Raw genomic sequence first — 21,143 nt, 5'->3', positions numbered from 1 at the left:
CTCAGAGAATATAGTTGTGTCTCCCCGGCAACGGCGCCATAAAATAGTCTTGATAACTGATGACCCACAAGTATAGGGGATCAATTGTAGTCCTTTCGATAAGTAAGAGTGTCGAACCCAACGAGGAGCAGAAGGCTCTGATAAACGGATTTCAGCAAGGTAATAACTTTCAAGCATTGAAAGTAGCAGTAACAAGTGATTGTGTAGTGAGGTGAAATGTAGCGAGCAAAAAGTAACAAGTAACAAGTAGTAGCAGCGGTGGAGCAAGTGGCGCAATCCCTTTTGTAGCAAGGGACAAGCCTGAACAAAGTCTTATAGGAGGAAAAACGCTCTCGAGGACACACGGGAATTTCTGTCATGCTAGTTTCATCATGTTCATATGATTCACGTTCGTTACTTTGATAGTTTGATATGTGGGTGGACCGACGCTTGGGTACTGCCCTTACTTGGACAAGAATCCCACTTATGATTAACCTCTCTCGCCTCGTGGCGGCGGCGAAACCACGAAAAAGCCCCCGTATGATTTTTTCCAGACCAAAACCCTTCATATAGCAAAAGAGGGAGGCTAGTGGGCCATCAGGGAGCCCACAAGCCCCCACTCCGCCATCAGGGGGGGTGGCGGTGTTAGGGCTTGTGGCGCCCTGGCAGGCCCCCTCCGATAGTTCTTTCGCCCAGTATTTTTTATATAATCCCAAAAAAATCCACGTAACTTTTTAAGGCATTTGGAGATGTGCAGAATAGTGGACTAAGATTTGCTCCTTTTCCAGTCCAGAATTCCAGCTGCCTAAATTCTCCCTCTTCAAATGAACCTTGCAAAATAAGAGAGAAAAGGCATAAATATGGTACCACAAGTAATATAACAGCCCAAAAGCAATAAATATCAACATGAAAGCATGATGCAAAATGGACGCATCAACTCCCCCAAGCTTAGACCTCGCTTGTCCTCAAGCGAAAACCAAGTTCCATAAACATGTCCACATGTTGAGGGTCGAAGGTGTCGATAAAACATAATACGGACATGAGGGCATCATGATCACACATAGGACAGCAATACATCATAAAGATTCTTATGGGGAAGTAACAATTCCTTCACAAAGCAAAGCATGAAGCAAAAACCTTACCGAGAGGTAACCAACAATAGTCCATAGTCATTGAAGCAATTGCAATTTATCACAACATCAGAAAGAGTCAAATAAGAGCTTGTAAGGCAAATCCACATACTCAATAATCTCTTTTGTTTTCCACAATTGTTACAACTCACGTGGTACTCATGGTGTCAAAGTTTCAGCTGGACACAGAGGAAGATAGGGGCTTATAGTTTTGCCTCCCAACAGTTTACCTCAAGGGTAAAGTCAACAATAATAAAGCATAAGTACTCAACTCCAAGTTGATATATGAATATAGATCTTTCCCAAGCATGTGACGGTAGCCAAGACAAAGGCAAAATAGGGAATTGGTGAAGATCACCATGACTCTTACAAGGACAAAAAGTAAAGGTACAAGAAAGGCCCTTCGCAGAGGGAAGCAGAGGTTGTCATGCGCTTTTGAGGTTTGAATGCGTGTCCTCTTAGTGCGGAGGAACGTCACTTTATATTGCCTCCTGTGAGAAAGAACTTTATTATGCAGTCTGTCGCTTTTATGTCTTCCTCATCACAGGTTCGTGCAAAGCTTATTTTCCACACACTAATAGATCATACATATTAGAGAGAAATTTTTATTGCTTGCACCGATGACAACTTACTTGAAGGATCTTATTCAATCCATAGGTAGGTATGGTGGACTCTCATGGCAAAACTGGGTTGGAGGTTTATGGATGCACAAGTAGTATCTCTACTTGGTGCGGGAGTTTTGGCTAATATGAGGTGGAAGCAATCGTCACATGCTAGGGGATCTCTAATTATATAACATTGTTTGGAACCAAGCAAACACAATTCATTATGTTGTCTTCCTTGTCCAACATCTACTCCTAAGCATGTAATAGTTTGGTGAGTGTTCACAATTGTAAAAAGTGTCTAAGATGATATATTTATATGTGAACCTCTCTTTCCTTATTTCTTCTTATTAATTGCAACAATGACTGAAGTCTATGTTGTTTTATTCTCAACAAGTTTCAATCCTCATACATGTCATAAGTGAAGTTATCACTTTCCATAAGATCGTCTCATGATCTTTCATGCTATCGTTCTTTTCATACTTTTGATCATGGCACAAAGCAAAGCCCTTGACTAAGGCACTTTTTATTATATAGCTCGTAAGCTCGAATACATCGGGGGAGAGACAAAAGCAAAAGACTCAAACTAAAAACTAAAGACTTATTCCTCTAAGAGAAGAAATAAAAACTAAAAAGGAAAGAACTAAAACAAAGGTAAAAGCAAAAGATATAAAGGTGATACGATACCAGGGCAACTCCCCCAAGCTTATCAGAAGCCAAGGGGATTGCCCATACCAATGCTTAGTTGTCTTCCTTCGGTGGTGATGGTGGTGTTGTTGTTGGAGCAATCTTGAGCTTGTCTAATTTCCACTTGAGCAAAAAGTTCTGCTCTCTTAGATCGTCATTTTCTTCCTCAAGTTTCAACACTCTATGGCAAAGTTCCTGCTTACTCTCCTGCAAGAAACGAGAAGGGATAAACAAGGTCTCGGGCTTCTTCCTATGGTCAGGGAGGCTTGACTTCTTGAACTCCACATGGGTGTTTGTAGGTTGAGGTAGAGGAGCCTCCTCTTCATCGAAACTCGTTTGTTCCTTCCCCTTGGGCTCATAGTCCTCTTCCTCGTTAGTGGTCCAGCCATATGGTTCCAAATCCCCATTAATCCTAGAGTTAGCACGATCATCGGCCACATAGATCTCCTCTTCTGAATCTTGGGAAGACATCTTGACCTAAATCTGCGGCAGACAACAAGCTCGAAACAAAAACAAAGGAAAACTACGCGACACGGAGATCAAAATCTTCGGGTGAGTATATATTGATTTTTTCTAGGCCAGAAGGAGTCCTCCGCAAGAAAACGGAGTCCGGGAGGCACACGTGGTACCCACAAGCTTGCCCTCCGCCACCAGGGGGGTAGGGGGTGGTGGCAGGGCTTGTGGCCGCCTCGTTCGCTCTCCGGACTGCTTTTTATTTTTCTAATTTTCCAAAAATTCCAAAACGGAGGAAATTTCCTATTGGAAAAGCATCGGAGTCCAATTTCTTACCGAAACAGATACATCTTCGTTTTCACGGTGTGAAACAGGCTGATAAACATCCCTTATGTACTCCTCTGGAGGTATGGCATTGATGATATTGGTCTCAACATTTATGGGAGTACGAGAGATGTAATGCTTGATTCTTTGCCCATTTACCACTCTAGGAAAATTTCCTTCCGTGTTATTGATTTTGATGGCACCGGAACGAGATACTTCCTCGACAACATAGGGACCTTCCCATTTAGAGAGAAGCTTGCCTGCAAAGAATCTCAAACGAGAATTGTATAGCAGGACAGAATCACCTACATTGAACTCTCGTTTCTGTATTCATTTGTCGTGCCACCTCTTAACCTTTTCCTTGAACAACCTGGCATTCTCATATGCCTGGGCTCTCCATTCATCTAACGAGCTAATATCAAACAACCGCTTCTCACCGGCAAGTTTGAAATCAAAGTTGAGCTCTTTGATTGCCCAATAAGCTTTGTGTTCCAGCTCATGAGGTAAATGACAGGCCTTACCGTAAACCATTTTATACGGTAACATGCCCATGGTATTCTTATAAGCAGTCCTATAAGCTTATAAGATGGTTAAAGAAGTCCTATCATCAAGTTTGCTAGACCAATTCTTTCGAGATCTATTGACGTTCTTTTGTAGGATCAATTTGATCTCCCTATTACTCAACTCCACTTGACCGCTAGACTGAGGATGATAAGGAGATGCAACTCTATGGTTGACATCATACTTAGCTAGCATCTTGCGGAAAACACCATGAATGAAGTGTGAACCGCCATCAGTCATCAAGTATCTAGGGACTCCAAATCTTGGGAATATGACTTCTTTAAGCATCTTAATAGAGGTGTGATGATCAACATTTTTAGTGGGGATAGATTCTACCCACTTAGTGACGTAATCCACAACAACTAAGATGTGAGTGTACCCATTGGAACTTGGGAAGGGTCCCATATAATCAAAGCCCCAGACATCAAATGGTTCAATGACAAGTGAATAGTTCATAGGCATTTCCTCACGCTTACTGATGTTCCCTATTCTTTGGCAGTCGTCACAAGACAAGACAAACTTACGGGCATCCTTGAAGAGAGTGGGCCAATAGAAACCTGATTGCAATACCTTGTGGGCAGTTCTATCTCCAGCGTGGTGTCCTCCGTAGGCTTCGGAATGACACTTCTGCAGGATCTGTCCCTGTTCATGTTCAGGCACACAACATCTAATAACACCATCTACTCCTTCCTTATAAAGGTGAGGATCATCCCAAAAGTAGTGTCGCAAATCAAAGAAGAACTTCTTGTTTTGCTGATAGGTGAAACTGGGTGGTATGTATTTGGCTACGATATTGTTTGCATAATCGGCATACCACGATGCACTATGTGAAGTGCGGATGACATTTAATTGCTCATCAGGAAAGCTGTCATCAATAGGTAGTGGGTCATCAAGGACATTCTCTAGCCTAGACAAATTATCTGCTACAGGGCTATCAGCACCCTTTCGGTCAACGACGTGCAAATCAAATTCCTGTAGAAGGAGAACCCATCTGATTAGCCTAGGCTTAGCGTCCTTCTTGTCCATAAGGTACTTAATAGCAGCATGATTAGAGTGAATAGTGACTTTGGAGTCAACTATATAAGATCTGAACTTTTCACATGCAAACACGACTGCTAAAAATTCCTTCTCCGTAGTGGCATAGTTTCTTTGGGCACTGTCTAGAGTTTTACTAGCGTAGTGAATGACATTCAACTTCTTGTCAACTCTTTGTCCTAGAACAGCACCAACAGCATAATCACTAGCGTCACACATGATTTCAAAGGGCAAGTTCCAGTCAGGTGGTTGAACAATAGGTGCGGTTATCAAAGCCTTCTTAAGTATTTCAAAGGCTTCCTCACAATCCTCATCAAAAACAAAAGGAACATCCTTGTGCAAGAGGTTGGTAAGAGGCCTAGAAATCTTAGAGAGGTCTTTAATGAACCTTCTATAGAAACCAGCATGACCTAGGAAACTTCGTATACCTCTGATATCGGTGGGGCAAGGCATTTTCTCAATTGCATCAACCTTAGCCTTATCAACTTCGATGCCTCTTTCAGAAATTTTGTGTCCTAAGACGATACCTTCATTAACCATAAAGTGGCACTTCTCCCGAGGGTGGTTTCTTCACATCTCTGTAAGACTCGATCAAGGTTGCTGAGGCAATCATCAAAGGAAGACCCATAAACGGAGAAGTCATCCATGAAAACCTCGACAATCTTTTCACAAAAGTCAGAGAATATAGCCACATACATCTTTGAAAAGTGGCAGGTGCATTGCATAAGCCAAAAGGCATACGTCTATAAGCAAAGGTACCGAAAGGGCAGGTGAAAGTGGTTTTCTCTTGATCAGATTGTGCAACACGTATTTGCGAGAAACCTGAATAACCGTCTAGAAAGCAAAAGTGTGTGTGTTTTGATAGCCTTTCTAGCATTTGGTCGATAAACGGCGAAGGATAATGATCGTTCCTGGTTGCCTTGTTTAGTTTCTGGAAGTCTATCACCATTCTATAGCCGGTAATAATCCTCTGTGGGATTAGTTCATCGTTATCATTAGGAACGACGGTGATACCTCCCTTCTTAGGTACGCAATGTACTGGACTTACCCAATCACTATGAGCAACAGGATAAATGATTCATGCCTCCAAAAGCTTTAATATTTCTTTCCTAATGACCTCTTTCATCTTATGATTTAATCTCCTTTGATGATCAGCAACTAGTTTAAAGTCAGGATCGGTTTTAATCTTGTGCTGACATAGAGTGGGACTAATACCCTTAAGATCATCAAGAGTATATCCAATAGCAGCACGGTGCTTCCTCAGAGTTCTTAGTAACTTCTTCTCTTCGTGCTCTGAGAGGAGAGCACTAATAATTACATGATATATCTCCTTCTCATCAAGATAGGCATACTTAAGAGTACAAGCAACTGTTTAAGCTCGAACACAGGATCACCCTTTGGTGGGGGAGGATCCCCAAGCAGTTCAACAGGAAGATTATTCTTGAGAATAGGATATTGTTCTAAGACAATTTTATCTATCTCATCTCTCTCCTCCATATGCATATCATTTTCATTCTCAAGCAGATATTGTTCTAAAGGATCCGTAGGAGGTACGACAATAGAAGCAAGAGCAATGATTTCATCCCTACCAGACGACTCTCTTTCATGGGGTTGTATTCCAAACTTGGAGAAGTTAAATTCATGAGACACAACCTCGAAACTAACAGTGACGGTCTGCTTAATGCAGTCAATGTGAGCATTGACAGTGTTGAGAAAGGGTCTACCAAATATGATGGCACAAAAGCTATCTTGTGCAGTACCAAGGACGAGGAAATCAGTAGGATAATTCGTCTTACCGCACATGACTTCTACGTCTCTCACAATTCCTAGAGGGCAGATAGTGTCTCTATTAGCTAGCGTAATAGTGACATCAATGGGTTCTAGCTCAGCAGGTGCAATCTCATCTTTGATTTCATCATATAGAGAACGGGGTATTGCACTAACACTAGCTCCCATATCACATAAACCATGGTAACCGTGATCTCCTGTCTTAACAGAAACAACGGGCAGGCCAACTACAGGCCCGTATTTGTCTTTCGCGTGAGGTTTAGCAATTCTAGAGGAGTCCTCACAGAATTTGATAACATGCCCGTCTATGTCTTCGGCTAAGAGATCTTTGATAATAGCAACACTAGGTTCAACTCTAATCTCCTCAGGGGGTGCAAGTGGTCTAATGTAACCCCTACGTATCACAGTTGGAGCTTTAGAATAATCCTTTATCCTAGACAGGTATGGTGGTTTCTCAGTGTAAGCACAAGGAACAACAGGATCACTAAAAGCAATGATTTTCTCCTCAACTAGATTGGTTTTGGCTATGTTGCTTTCTACAGGAGGATGATATTTAAACCACTTCTCTTTGGGAAGATCAACATGAGCAGCAAAAGATTCACATAGAGAAGCTACTATCTCAGAGTCAAGTCCATACTTAGCGCTAAAATCTCTAGAAGTGTTTGTCTCAACAAAAGATTTAACGCAATCAAACTGGAAATTCATACATAACTCCTTACCTTCCTCCATCTCCCAATCTTCAGAGTTACGTTTGATTCTCTCCAATAAATTCCACTTGTGATCAATATCCTTCTTTATAAAAGAACCGGTACAAGAAGTGTCAAGCATGGTACGATCTTCATGAGAAAGCCGAGCATAAAAGTTTTGAGTGATGATTTCTCTCTAGAGCTCATGATTGGGGCATGAATATAGCATTGGTTTAAGCCTCCCCCAAGCTTGAGCTATGATTTCCCGGTCACGAGGCCAAAAGTTATAAATAAAGTTCCGATCACGATGTACTAAATGCATAGGATAGAACTTTTGATGAAATTCCAATTTCAACCGATTGTAGCCCCATGATCCAGTATCATCACATAGCCTATACCATATCAATGCCTTATCCTTCAAAGATAAAGGAAATACTTTCTTCTTTACCTCATCCTCGGCAAACCTGCAAGCTTAAATAAACCACAAACTTCATCTACATAGATCAGATGCAAGTCTGGATGTGAAGATCCATCTCCTGTGAAAGGATTAGCCAGCAGTTTCTCAAGCATACCCGAAGGAATTTCATTCAAGATATTTTCAGTAGGTACCTCAGGTCGAGGAACAACTCCTCGTGCTTCTGTTCGTAGTGAATATACCCCGAACAAATTCCTCAAAGGAACAGTTTCCATAGTGACAAGTGACAATAAATTTCAGCACAGTATATAGATGTTTCCTTACAAATTTCCACTTACCAAAGGCGCTTCACTCCCCGGCAACGGCGCCAGAAAAGAGTCTTGATGACCCGCAAGTATAGGGGATCAATCGTAGTCCTTTCAATAAGTAAGAGTGTCGAACCCAACGAGGATCAGAAGGCTCTGATAAACGGATTTCAGCAAGGTAATAACTGCAAGCACTGAAAGTAGCGGTAACAAGTGATTGTGTAGCGAGGTGAAACGTAGCGAGCAAAAAGTAACAAGTAACAAGTAGTAGAAACAGTGCAACAAGTGTCCCAATCCCTTTTGTAGCAAGGGACAAGCCTGAACAAAGTCTTATAGGAGGAAAAACGCTCCCGAGGACACACAGGAATTTCTGTCATGCTAGTTTCATCATGTTCATATGATTCGCGTTCGTTACTTTGATAGTTTGATATGTGGGTGGACTGGCGCTTGGGTACTGCCCTTACATGGACAAGCATCCCACTTATGATTAACCTCTCTTGCAAGCATCCACAACTACAAAAGAAGAATTAATACAAAGTCTAACCATAGCATTAAACTAGTGGATCCAAATCAGCCCCTCATGAAGCAACACATAGACTGGGGTTTAAGCTTCTGTCACTCCAGCAACCCATCATCTACTTACTACTTCACAATGCCTTCCTCTAGGCCCAAATATGGTGAAGTGTTATGTAGTCGACGTTCACATAACACCACTATAGGAAAAACAACATACAACATATCAAAATACCGAACGAATATCAAATTCACATGACTATTATCAGCATGACTTATCCCATGTCCTCAGGAACAAAAGTAACTACTCACAAAACATAATCATAATCATGATCAGAGGTGTAATGAATAGCATCGAGGATCTGAACATAAACTCTTCCACCAAGTAATCCAAGTAGCATCAACTACAAAGAGTAATCAACACTACTAGCAACCTTACAAGTACCAATCGGAGTTGCAAGATGAAGATTGGTTACAAGAGATGAACTAGGGATTGGAGAGGAGATGGTGCTGATGAAGATGCCTCCCCTCCGACGAGAGGAGTGTTGGTGATGACGATGGCGATGATTTCCCCCTCCGGGAGGGAAGTTTCCCCGGCAGGATCGTCCTGCCGGAGCTCTAGATTGGATCTGCTCAAGTTCCGCCTCGTGGCGGCGGCAAAACCACGAAAAAGCTCCCGTATGATTTTTTCCAGACCAAAACCCTTCATATAGCAAAAGAGGGGGGCTAGTGGGCCATCAGGGAACCCACAAGCCCCCATTCCGCCACCAGGGGGGTGGCGGTGTTAGGGCTTGTGGCGCCCTGGCAGCCCCCCTCCGGTAGTTCTTTCGCCCAGTATTTTTATATAATCCCAAAAAATCCACGTAACTTTTCAGGGCATTTGGAGATGTGCAGAATAGTGGACTAAGATTTGCTCCTTTTCCAGTCCAGAATTCCAGCTGCCTGAATTCTCCCTCTTCAAATAAACCTTGCAAAATAAGAGAGAAAGGGCATAAATATGGTACCACAAGTAATATAACAGCCCAAAAAGAAATAAATATCAACATGGAAGCATGATGCAAAATGGACGTATCAATAACCCACAAGTGTATGGGATCGCAACAGTTTTCGAGGGTAGAGTATTGAACCCAAATTTATTGATTCGACACAAGGGGAAGCGAAAGAACATTCTCAAGTATTAGCAGCTGAGTTTGTCAATTTCAACCACACCTGAAAGATTAGTGTCTGCAAGCAAAGTATAAGTAGCAAAGTGGTATGATAGCAACGGTGTCAGAAAAGGATCTGTTGACGGCAGACTATTCCTAAATTGTTGTATCAATGGCGCCAGTAAATAGCACGTGGACGGGGGACTATTCTTCCCCGGCAACGGCTACAGAAAAGTCTTGCAACAAGTAGCAGCAAAGTAACAGCAGTAGCAAGGAACAACAGCAGTGACAGCAGCAGCAAGTAACGGCAGTAGTGACATCAGTAGGAGCAGCAGTAGTAACAACAGAGTAAGAGGAGTAGCGACATCAGTAGAAGCAAAGTAACATAGCAAGGACCAGTACTAAAAGACTCGTAGGAAGTGGATCGGTGATGGATGAGTATACCGGATGTGATTCATCACGTAACAACTATAGCATGGAGATATAAGTAACTAGGTCCCGTTCGTCAATCTAATGTAGGCATGTATTCCGTATGTAGTCATACGTGCTCAGGGAAAAGAACTTGCATGACATCTATTGTCCATCCCTCCCGTGTGAGCGAGGTCCTAATGGAAACTACGGGATATTAAGGTTCTCCTTTTAATAAAGAACCAGACCAACGCATTAACACTTGGTGAATACATGAACTCCTCATACTATGGTCATCTCTGGGAATGGTTCCGCCTATTGTCACTCCGGGGTTGCCGGGTCATAACACATAGTAGGTGACTACAACTTGCAAGATAGGATCTAAAACACACATATATTGGCGACAACATAATAGGTTCAGATCTGAAATCATGGCACTCGGGCCCTAGTGACAAGCATTAAGCATGGCAAAGTAGTAGCAACATCAATCTCAGAACATAGTGGATACTAGGGATCAATCCCCGTCAAAACTAACTCGATTACATGATAGATCTCATCCAACTCATCACCGTCCAGCAAGCCTACGATGAGATTACTCACGAATAGTGAAGAGCATCATGGAATTGGCGATGGAGGAAGGTTGATGATGACGATGGCGACGATTTCCCCTCTCTGGAGCCCAGAACGGACTCCAGATCTGCCCTCTAGATGAAGAACAGGAGGTGGCGGCGCCTCCGTATCGTAAAACGCGATGAATCCTTCTCCCTGATTTTTTTCCGGGCGAGACGGAATAAATAGAGCTGAGTTTGGAGGCGGTGGAGCCACGTGGGCCCCACAAGCCCTCATGGCGCGGTCGGGGGGGGGGGGGGGGTGGTCGGGGCCCATGGGCTTGTGGCCCACTGGCACACCTCCTCCGGTGGATCTTTGCGCATGTATTTTTCATTAATTCCAGAAAAATACTCCGTAAATTTTCAGGTCATTCCGAGAATTTTTATTTCTACACAAAAACAACACCATGGCAATTCTGCTGAAAATAGCGTTAGTCCGGGTTAGTTCCATTCAAATCTTGCAAATTAGTGTCCAAAACAAGGGCAAAAGAGTTCAGAAAAGTAGATACGATGGAGACGTATTAGTCCACTATCCAAACACCGCATTATATAACTTTAAAAATCCCATAAATTAGCATCATTCTCTCACCTCCGATTTACGGGAAGATGTTTTCACGTATAATTTTGATGCGTTAGTAAGGGCTAACCTCACAAGATGGATCGACCCAGACTGAGTTATACGGCCTAGCATGGCACGACCCAGACTGAGTTATACGGCCTAGCATGGCACGACCCAGCCAGACACGGTAACTACACGGACACTCGTCGTGTGAGGCCGACATGCGTGCTGAACTCCGTGGTCCAAGCACGCCACGGTAAGGAAACATGTGGTTCAATCGATATGTTTAGCCCATCACCTTGTCTAATTTTGGCTATTTTGAACCTATTTCGGTTGTTTTTAGGCTAGTATGTATAAAAATCTGGACAGATTGGTTAATTAGTTAAATGGGCCATGCATGTTGCTACTCACCCTAGTCTCGTGGCCCACGCACGCCCCGTTTGTAAACATGTCAGGTCAGGCCCACCATTGGCCAGACATGCGGGTTATCGAGCCGGTATGCTAAGACCTGCCATTTGGCTTGGTTTGACTAAGGGCAACTTAAATAGGCTAACCCAAACACATATAGAATGTGTTCGCTCTTTGTCCGTTTGTGTGATCAAGTGAAGAGGTGTCCGAAAATGTCTATACTTTCCTGGACAGTGCATCTAGCGAGGCGAACCGTTTGTTTTGTTTTGTCCCCTTTTTCAATAAATGATAATTTGGCATGTTTTCATCAAGTATAGTAAATATATCTGTCAAAAAAATCCAACACTTTTTTGCATATTAACATATGCCCAGCGCATGACCCGGTCTCATAATTCATGAAAAACAAACAAATATAAGATGGTCATGAACTTTTGCTTCTTATCAAACCAAGCCCTTTTTCTTGGGGTTGTTGATAACCCACAAGTATAAGGGGTCGAATAGTTTTTGAAGGTAGTATTTCGTGCAAATTTATTGATTCGACACAAGGGGAGCCAAAGGATATTTTCAAGTCTTAGCAGTTCCGTTGTCAATTCAACCACACCTGGAAATATATCTCTCTACACCAAAATATTTAGTACTATAGAAGTTTGATAGTTTTGGTTGTAGGAGTTCACGGGGTCATCTACTAGTTGTAGGGTCATGGACCAGACATTCAGTGCCCATTCAAGACCCTACACTATCATTAAATTCTGAGGACTGCAGTTGCATTTGGATGCATATGTTGGCCCAGTCGGATCTGCCAGGTCACTCGGACGCCCCCCTGCTAGCCAGCCAAGCTCTAGCACTCATACAGAGAGAAGGCATGGACTACATGGGATCTGCGACGGTCGAGGGACTTAACACCATACACGAAGAGCAGTCATAGCAAACGTTACGTGTAACTACTATAGTTAGGGCTGCAGTTTTGAGTAACTCCCGTAGTTATGCTCATTAAATGCTCTTGAAATGGCCTGCTAATGGGGCGTGGCGCACTCTATATAAGCCACCTTCGAGCTTTGTGACAAGGGTTCAACACCCTATGTAATTATACACCCCATAGAAAACACAAGCCTCCGCGCGTGAGATGTAGGGTCTTTACCTCTCCGAGAGGGGCCCGAACTCGCTAAATTCGAGTGATATGCTTGTGCCATAGCTAGGCTTCAACCCTTGTTGATACCCCTAGTATTCATTGTCAGGATCGTCACCTTGACAGGTGGCGCCCACCTTGGGGCAGCGCTTCTAGCGATTCCCAGAACAAGTGGAGACCTTTTCATCATCATCATGATCATCGACGGAGAAATCCGGTTTGGCTCACTCAGCTTCATCGTCAACGATTTGGCATGGCTGCAGGAGGCCCCGTTGGACATGGAAGCGTTTTCCATCCGAGGCGTGGAGCACTTATGCGCGTGCTTGTTCGGAGTACTACTCCGACAACCGTCGCCCCCTACCGCGCGATAGTGCTTTTGCCGACTAGATGATGTCGCAAGCACTTCGGACGCTCACGACTCCAGTGATGGATCAAGCATGCTCCAGCCCTTCAGGCCTCACCCAAGCAGTTGGGATGCTTGATTCTGACAAGCCCACCCTCAACTTATTTTCCTCCCCGCACAACGACTCCTCCCATGAGTCTGAATGCGAGAGTAGCGAGACCGCTGCAGAGATCCTTATATGCGGCATGACTAGGGGACCTCGAAGGTTCCCCAACGGAACCTCCGGTGGACGCGACGGGAATGACCACAGAAACGACGCCGACGGCGACCCATACACTCCTCAGCCTCGCACTCGGGAGCAGCCGGAAGAGCTCATGTAGAGAAACGAGCAAGCGCTGCTCACCCCCATCACGGGGACGACTCCGGAGGCAATCACCTTGAATTCCCATAGCTCTAACGTCTCCCTCATGCTTAGGTTGTGGAAGCGGCTTAGTCAGCGGATCTGCGACATTTGCATCCGCGTGAATCTTGCATAAATTAGTATCACCATCCATTGGAATCGGCTTAGTCAGCGGAGCTTTCGTATCACATGATACTTTCGGTCTATGTGACTAGTCTTGTGGTGTTGTTTCGACTCCTTGGCCTGTACAATGGCACCTAAAATATCGCAATAAAGGTCCAACGATTTTGACCAACCCGGGAACACACCAAGATCCTCCAGGAACTTCTGAATCCAAACACCTTCCTTTGCGGCTTCACAAGCTACAATGTATTCAGCCTGCGTTGTGGAGTCGGCCACCATATCTTGCTTGGAACCTGTCCAACTCACTGCTCCTCCATTCATGACATACACGAATCCAGTTTGCGATTGACAGTCATCCCCGTTGCTTTGTAAACTAGCATCAACGTAACCCTTTACACCGAGCTCCTCCTCACCTCCATAAACTAGGAATATCTCTTTAGTCCTTTTCAGGCACTTCAAGATAGATTTCACCGTTGCCTAGGGACTCTCACCTCGGTCAGCCTGGTATCTACTTGTTAAGCTTATTGCATAGACAATATCAGGTCATGTACATAGCATGTCATACATGATGGATCCTATTGCTGAAGCATACAAAATCCTACTCATCCGGTTTTGCTCATCAAAAGTCGTAGGAGTCCGAGTCTTGCTTAGCCTTATACCATGCGAGATGGACAAGAACCCTTTCTTGGTCTCACTTATGTTAAACCGCTTCAACACTTTGTCTATGTACATGCTATGGATTAAGACGAGCAACCTCCTCGATCTATCTCTATAGATCTTGATGCCTAAAATGTACACCGCCTCTCCAAGGTCCTTCATTGAAAACTTGCCATTCAATGATTCCTTGAATGAGTTCAGCATCGAAACATCATTTCCGATTAGTAGTATGTCATACACATACAAGATCAAAAATACTACCGAGCTCCCACCATACTTCTTGTATAAACAATAGTCCTCTTCGTTCTTGATGAAACCGAGGTCAACGATGACTTCATTGATTTCCAACTCTGAGCTGCTTGCCTCAATCCATAAATGGATCTCTTGAGCTTGCATATTTTACCAGTGTTATTTGGATCGACAAAACCTTCGGGTTGTATCATGTATACACCCTCTTTAAAATTTCCATGAAGGAAACTCGTTTTGACATCCATCTTCCATATCTCATAATCAAAATATGCAGCTATAGCTAGTATTATCCTCACCTACTTTAGCATTGCTATCGGCGAGTAGGTCCCATCATAGTCAATTCCTTGAACTTGTCCATAACCTTTAACAACAAGTCGACCTTTGTGGATCTGAACATTTCCATCCACATCGGTTTTCTTCTTAAAGACCCATTTGCAACCAATGGCTACTACGCCAGGCGGCGGATCAACAAAGTCCCATACTTGATTATCATCCATGCACTTTAACTCTGATCTCATGGCCTCAAGCCATGCCTCGAAATCTGGGCTTACCATCGCATCTGCATATGTGGCCGGCTCATCGCTTTCTAGCAATAACACATCGCGCACTTTGCGCAATCTATCCAACCTCCATGGCTCCGGTGCTGACTCCACTACGGGTTCCCTGACCGAATCCGGTATGATCTGATCACCAGCTGAGTCGTGCCCGAGTGGCTCTTAAATTTCTTTGAGTCACGCCGTTCTCCCACTGGCCTCCCAACTGAGAAACTCTTTCTCTAGGAAAAACCCGTTCCGAGCAACAAACACTTTGTTCTCTTCTCGGTTGTAGAAGTTGTATCCCAAGGTTTCCCTCAGATATCCTGTGACTATGCATTTATCCGACTTGGGTGTAAGCTTGTCCGACATGAGTCGCTTGAGAAATGCTTCACAACCACAAATCTTTCGAAAAGAAAAACTAGGATTCTTCCCAGTCCACATCTCATGTGGTGTCTTGTCTACATATTTTGATGGTACCCTGTTAAGTGTGAAACCTACAGTTTCTAGAGCGTATCGCCAAAACGACAACGGTAAATCCGATTTGCCCATCATCAATTGAACCATGTCCAACAAGGTTCGATTCCTCCGTTCTCACACGCCGTTTCTCTATGGTGTACCCGGAGGTGTGAGCTGAGGTACTATACCTCGGCTTTTCAGATGATCATCAAACTCATGGGTCATGTACTCACCTCCATGATCTGATCGTAGAAGCTTTATGATCTTGCCGAGATGATTTTAAACCTCGTTCTGAAACTCTTTGAACTTTTCAAAAGTCTCTGACTTGTGCCTCATCAAATAGATATATCCATATCTACTCAAGTCATCGGTAAAAGTCATGAGGTACTGATAGCCATCTCTAGGCGTTGCGCTCATTGGACCACACACATCATTGTGTATAAGCTCCAACATCTCGCACACCCTCTTGCAACTCTTTACAAAAGGAGACTTAGCCATCTTGCCTAGCAAGCATGATTCGCATGTCTCAAACGACCCAAAGTCGAACGAAGTTAGGAGTCCATCATCATGGAGCTTCTTCATGCATTTTAGACTAATGTGTCCAAGCCAGCAATGCGAGAAGTATGTCAGATTTATCTCATTAGGATTATGCCTCTTGACATTCACGTTATATACGGGTTCTGTTTCTAGATTCAAAATAAATAGCCCATCTACAATGGGTGTATAGCCCTGGAACATTTCATTCAAATAAAATGAACAACCAATGTCCTTTAAATTGAATTCATGACCCTTAATTATAAATCATGAGGCAGAAATAATGTCCCGACTAAGTGCAGGAATGTAATAACAATTATTCAATTCCAAAATAAATCCAGAAGAAAGCTCGAGCTGCATCGTGCCGACCTCCAAGGCAGCAACTCTTGCTTTGTTGTTGACCCTGATGTTAATCTCCCCTTGTGCCACATGCCTAGTTCTTACCAGCTCCCGCATCGAGTTGCAAATATGAACAATCGGTCCGGTATCAAATACCCAAGAGCTACTAGGTATGTCAGCAAGGTAAATGTCTATAACATATATAACATGTGTACTTTTTCCTGAAGAAGCATCTCTGGCCTTCTTGCCATGCTTAGCAAGCCACCTCCTACAGTTCCTCTTCGAGTGACGAGCTTTCTTGCAATGAAATCAAATGGTCTTTGAGTTCGGTCCGAACTTCGACGCAGCGACGGAGACAACCTTCTCCATGCCCTTTGCCTTACCCTTTTTCTTGGACCAACTCTTCTTGAACTTTGACGAGTTCTGCACCTTCAACACTTGATGCATGCCTTCCTTAATATGTTGCTCTGCCACCTTGAGCATCCCATGCAATTCATTGAGCTTCCTATCCATTCCATGCATATGATAGGTCGAGATGAACTCCCCATAGCTAGCTAGAAGAGAACCCAGAACCACATCAGTAGCCAGCTCATCCGAGAGTGGGAAGCGCAAATGATCCAAAGCTTGCATGTATCTGATGATCTTTATCACATGCGGGCTCAATGGATCACCTTCTTTCGGCTTAAAATCCACCAAGGATCGCAAAACATTGAACCTTTCGGTCCAAGCCTACACGTGAATCATGCTCTTGAGACTCTCGATCATATTGAAAGCCGCGATCTCTTTGAAATGCTGTCGCAAATCGGGCTCCATACAAGCCAGCATGAGGCAACTGATCTCGTTTGATTCATCAACTAGTTTCTGGTAGGCATTCTTGGTCGTGGCATTAGCATCCTCGGCAGGTACCTATGGACGTGGATCCTCTAGAACATGTTCCTTTATATCGTGCTTAAGAACAATTCTCAGATTTCAATACGAGGTGGTAAAGTTCGTTCCATTCAATTTATCCTTTTCTGGAATTGATTTCAATGCAAAGTTTTGAGCACGTGGTGCCATTGATCTACAATAGAAAATATGCAATCACTAAGCAATGTGTTTATGTAGAGCAATTCAAGCCTTAAACAAAACTACCCCCACTAAAGTCGGCATCCCTCCGCAAACTCTCAATGATTCAGGATCCGTCTAGCACGAGCGACTAGTGATCTTTAGCATCACTGCTAGCCAACTTGCCTATTCGGTAAGCAACACCTTGCTAATCGTATCTCTATGCGACTCGTGTTGGTCGGGTAGGTATCTTATACCCCGACTCCCAAGCTTCTTTGCCACAAGGCCAAAAACCGTTTTGATAGCCTTGTCAAGTTAACCTGATGTAGTACATGTCCGTGTCTGACACGAACCCTCCAGTTCAAGGACAGCTAGTAGCACCTCAATTTTATGAGCCCGCCACTAGATGTACTTGACGTGCAAAGGTGCAAAATTTGGAATGGCAATGTTCTTGATATTAATGAGGGACCTTTCTACACTATAACATGCATAGAAAACAAGAAGCAATATCAATCACATATAAACATAAATATGTGAAATAGCATGGCTCCTTCATGGACGTCCTTCCAAGCTGGCTCCAACTCTGATGGCCAAGGCAGAACTCCATCTTGTTCGTCACACCGGGATGCCAAAACCTTGAACTTGATCTCTATCCTCCAACTAGTACAACCAGTAATGAATTTACAGAGAACAACAAGTCGACACACAGGTCATTATACAATATAATGACAACACTTTGGCTCCTGCCGACTAACAATCATGACACAGAGGTCATGTTAAATTACACACATGCATGACATGCATATGAGCCATACTATTCATATCAAACATGCAAAACAAACTTATGCATAGAATCACATTCTACCGCTTTGTGTGATCGTGTATGAAATATTCGACGCTACGCACATGACGGTCACATCGATCATCACGAACCCGATCCGAATTTAAGTTCCATTGTCAACCCCGATGGAGGAAACCGACCGGTAGGGGTAGGTTGTGTCACGACCTCATCGATTCCGATGGACAGAAAACATAGCCACAACGATCCCGATGTGCAGTTGATCTCATCAGCCGTGCACATAGCCGATCTCAAGAACGACAATGAATCTCATCTGCCACCTCGACAAATTAAATATGTATTCGATCTGAATACCAAATACTATAGTAGAGGCTGTGATACCACTCTTGGGTTCTACGGTAGGCGCATCACATCCTAATTAAAATTTACTTACGCAAAGAATAACCAAGAACATGCTACGGAGATGGATCACATATTGTTACCACTAGACGCGTAGTGCCGTGCATCGGAAGTAGATGTGGCAACACGTCCGCGTGGTCCGTCTCCTCTTCGTCTGATCTCGCTCCAACAGCCGGTCGTTGGATCCCTCTCCCACGAAGAGTCGATCGCCAGATCCCACATACAGGTTTGCTGAAGCGGCGCATGTGCACCTCCTCTAACGGTATCCATGCATGCAGGAGGAACACCGTGCGGCGGACTGCTAGGTCCGGATCACATAGTTGGCGGCAACGAGTGGAGGTGGCTAGGTGCAACACATGCACAACCCTAATGATGACGCCTAAGCGATCAACTGATTAAGTGTGCTGCACCTCCACTATATATAGGCGTCCGGCGCAGGATCAACTCTTGGGCCTCGCACGGACCCTAAATGCCACGTGTTCCTTCCCTTAAGTGTGCGACTCCTACTTCTTGAGTTCGTGTTGGTTTTCCCTTGAAGAGGAAAGGGTGATGCGGCAAAGTAGATAAGTATTTCCCTTAGTTTGTTGAGAACTAAGGTATCAATCCAGTAGGAGGAACAAGCAAGGCCCCAATCTTAGCACCTACACAAACAATCAAACACTTGCACCTAATGCTAAAAAGGGGTTGTCAATCCCTTCACAATTATTTGCGAGGATGTGATATGATAGAGATAGATATAGAAGATTGCTAGAACTAAAAGTAAATAAATGGCATCAATATATTTTTGATATTTTTGGTTTATAGATCTGAACGTATAATATCGAAAATAGACCCGAGGGCCATAGATTTCACTAGAGGCTTCTCTCATGAAGGAGAATAATACGGTGGGTGAACAAATTACTATTGAGCAATTGATAGAAAAGCGAATAATTATGAAGATATCCAAGTCAACGATTATGCATATAGGCATCACGTCCGTGTCAAGTATACCGAAACGATTCTGCATCTACTACTACTACTCCACACAACGACCGACTCCTACCTGCATCTAGAGTATTAAGTTCATGAAGAACAGAGTAACACATTAGGTAAGATGACATGATGTAGAGGGATAAACTCAAGCAATATGATGAAAACCCCATCCTTTTATCCTCGATGGAAACAATGCAATACGTGCCTCGCTACCCCTACTTTATCACTGGGTGAGGACACCACAAGATTGAACCGAAAGCTAAGCACTTCGCCCATTGCAAGAATTAGCAATCTAGTTAGCCAAACCAAACCAATAACTCGAAGAGACTTGCTAAGATATGAAATCATGTATATAAGAATTCAAAGAAGATTCAAATAATATTGATAGATAATCTAAAAATAAACCCACAATTCATCAGACTCGACAAACACACCGCAAAAGAGTATTACATTAGATAGATCCCCATAAAGATCATGAAGAACATGATATTGAAGAACAAAGAGAGAGAAGAAGCCATCTAGCTACTAGCTGTGGACCCGTAGGTCTGTGGTGAACTACTCACACATCATCGGAGGGGCAATGGAGTTGATGTAGATGCCCTCCGTGATCGATTCCCTCTCCGACAGATTACCAAAAAACACTCCCAGATTGGATCTCACAGGAACAGAGGCTCCCGGCGGCGGAAAAGTAATTTTTGGTCTCTTTTTGGTATTGGGGGAATATTTGGGAATTTATAAGATGAAGATTAGTGTTTGGAGGCCTACAGGGGGCCCACAAGCCACGGGCACCCCCCTAGGGTGCACCCTGCAGGCTTGTCGTCTCCCGACAGGTCTCCTGCCCCCTTATCCAAGTGTGGCAGGTTTTTTCTCGTCCATGAAAAATCATTCCAGAGATTTTATTCCGTTTGGAATCCGTTTTATATTCCTTATGCGCAATACTCAGAAACATGGAAAAAACAGAAACTGGCACTAGGCTCTAGATTAATAGGTTAGTCCCAAAAATAATATTAATTAGCATATTAATGCATATAAAACATGCAAAGGAGATAATATAATAGCATGGAATAATAAAAAAATATAGATAAGTTGGAGACGTATCAAGCATCCCCAAGCTTAATTCCCACTTGTCCTCGAGTAGGTAAATGATAAAAACATATTTTTTGATATGGAATATTACCTAACATATTTATCCATGTAATATTCTTTATTGTGGCATGAATATTCAGATCCATAAGATTCAAAACAAAAATCTAATATTGACATAAAAACAATAATGCTTCAAGCATACTAACAAGGCAACTACGTCCTTTCGAAATAACATGGCTTAGAAAGTTATCCCTATAAAATCATATGGTCTGGCTATGCTCCATCTTCCCCACACAAAGTATCTAAATCATGCACAACCCTGATGGAAGTCAAACAATTGTTTTACACTTTTTATGTTCTCAAACCTTTTCAACTCTCACGCAATACATGGGCGTGAGCCGTGGATATATCACTATAGGTGAAATAGAATATGGTGGAGGTTGCAAAAAAGAAAGAGGAGAAGATAGTCTTACA

The sequence above is a fragment of the Hordeum vulgare genome, chromosome 6H (assembly GCF_904849725.1).
Source record: "Hordeum vulgare subsp. vulgare chromosome 6H, MorexV3_pseudomolecules_assembly, whole genome shotgun sequence".
Classification (NCBI taxonomy): Eukaryota; Viridiplantae; Streptophyta; class Magnoliopsida; order Poales; family Poaceae; genus Hordeum; species Hordeum vulgare.
The sequence above is the reverse complement of the archived record's forward strand: the minus strand, read 5'-3'. Positions refer to the sequence as shown.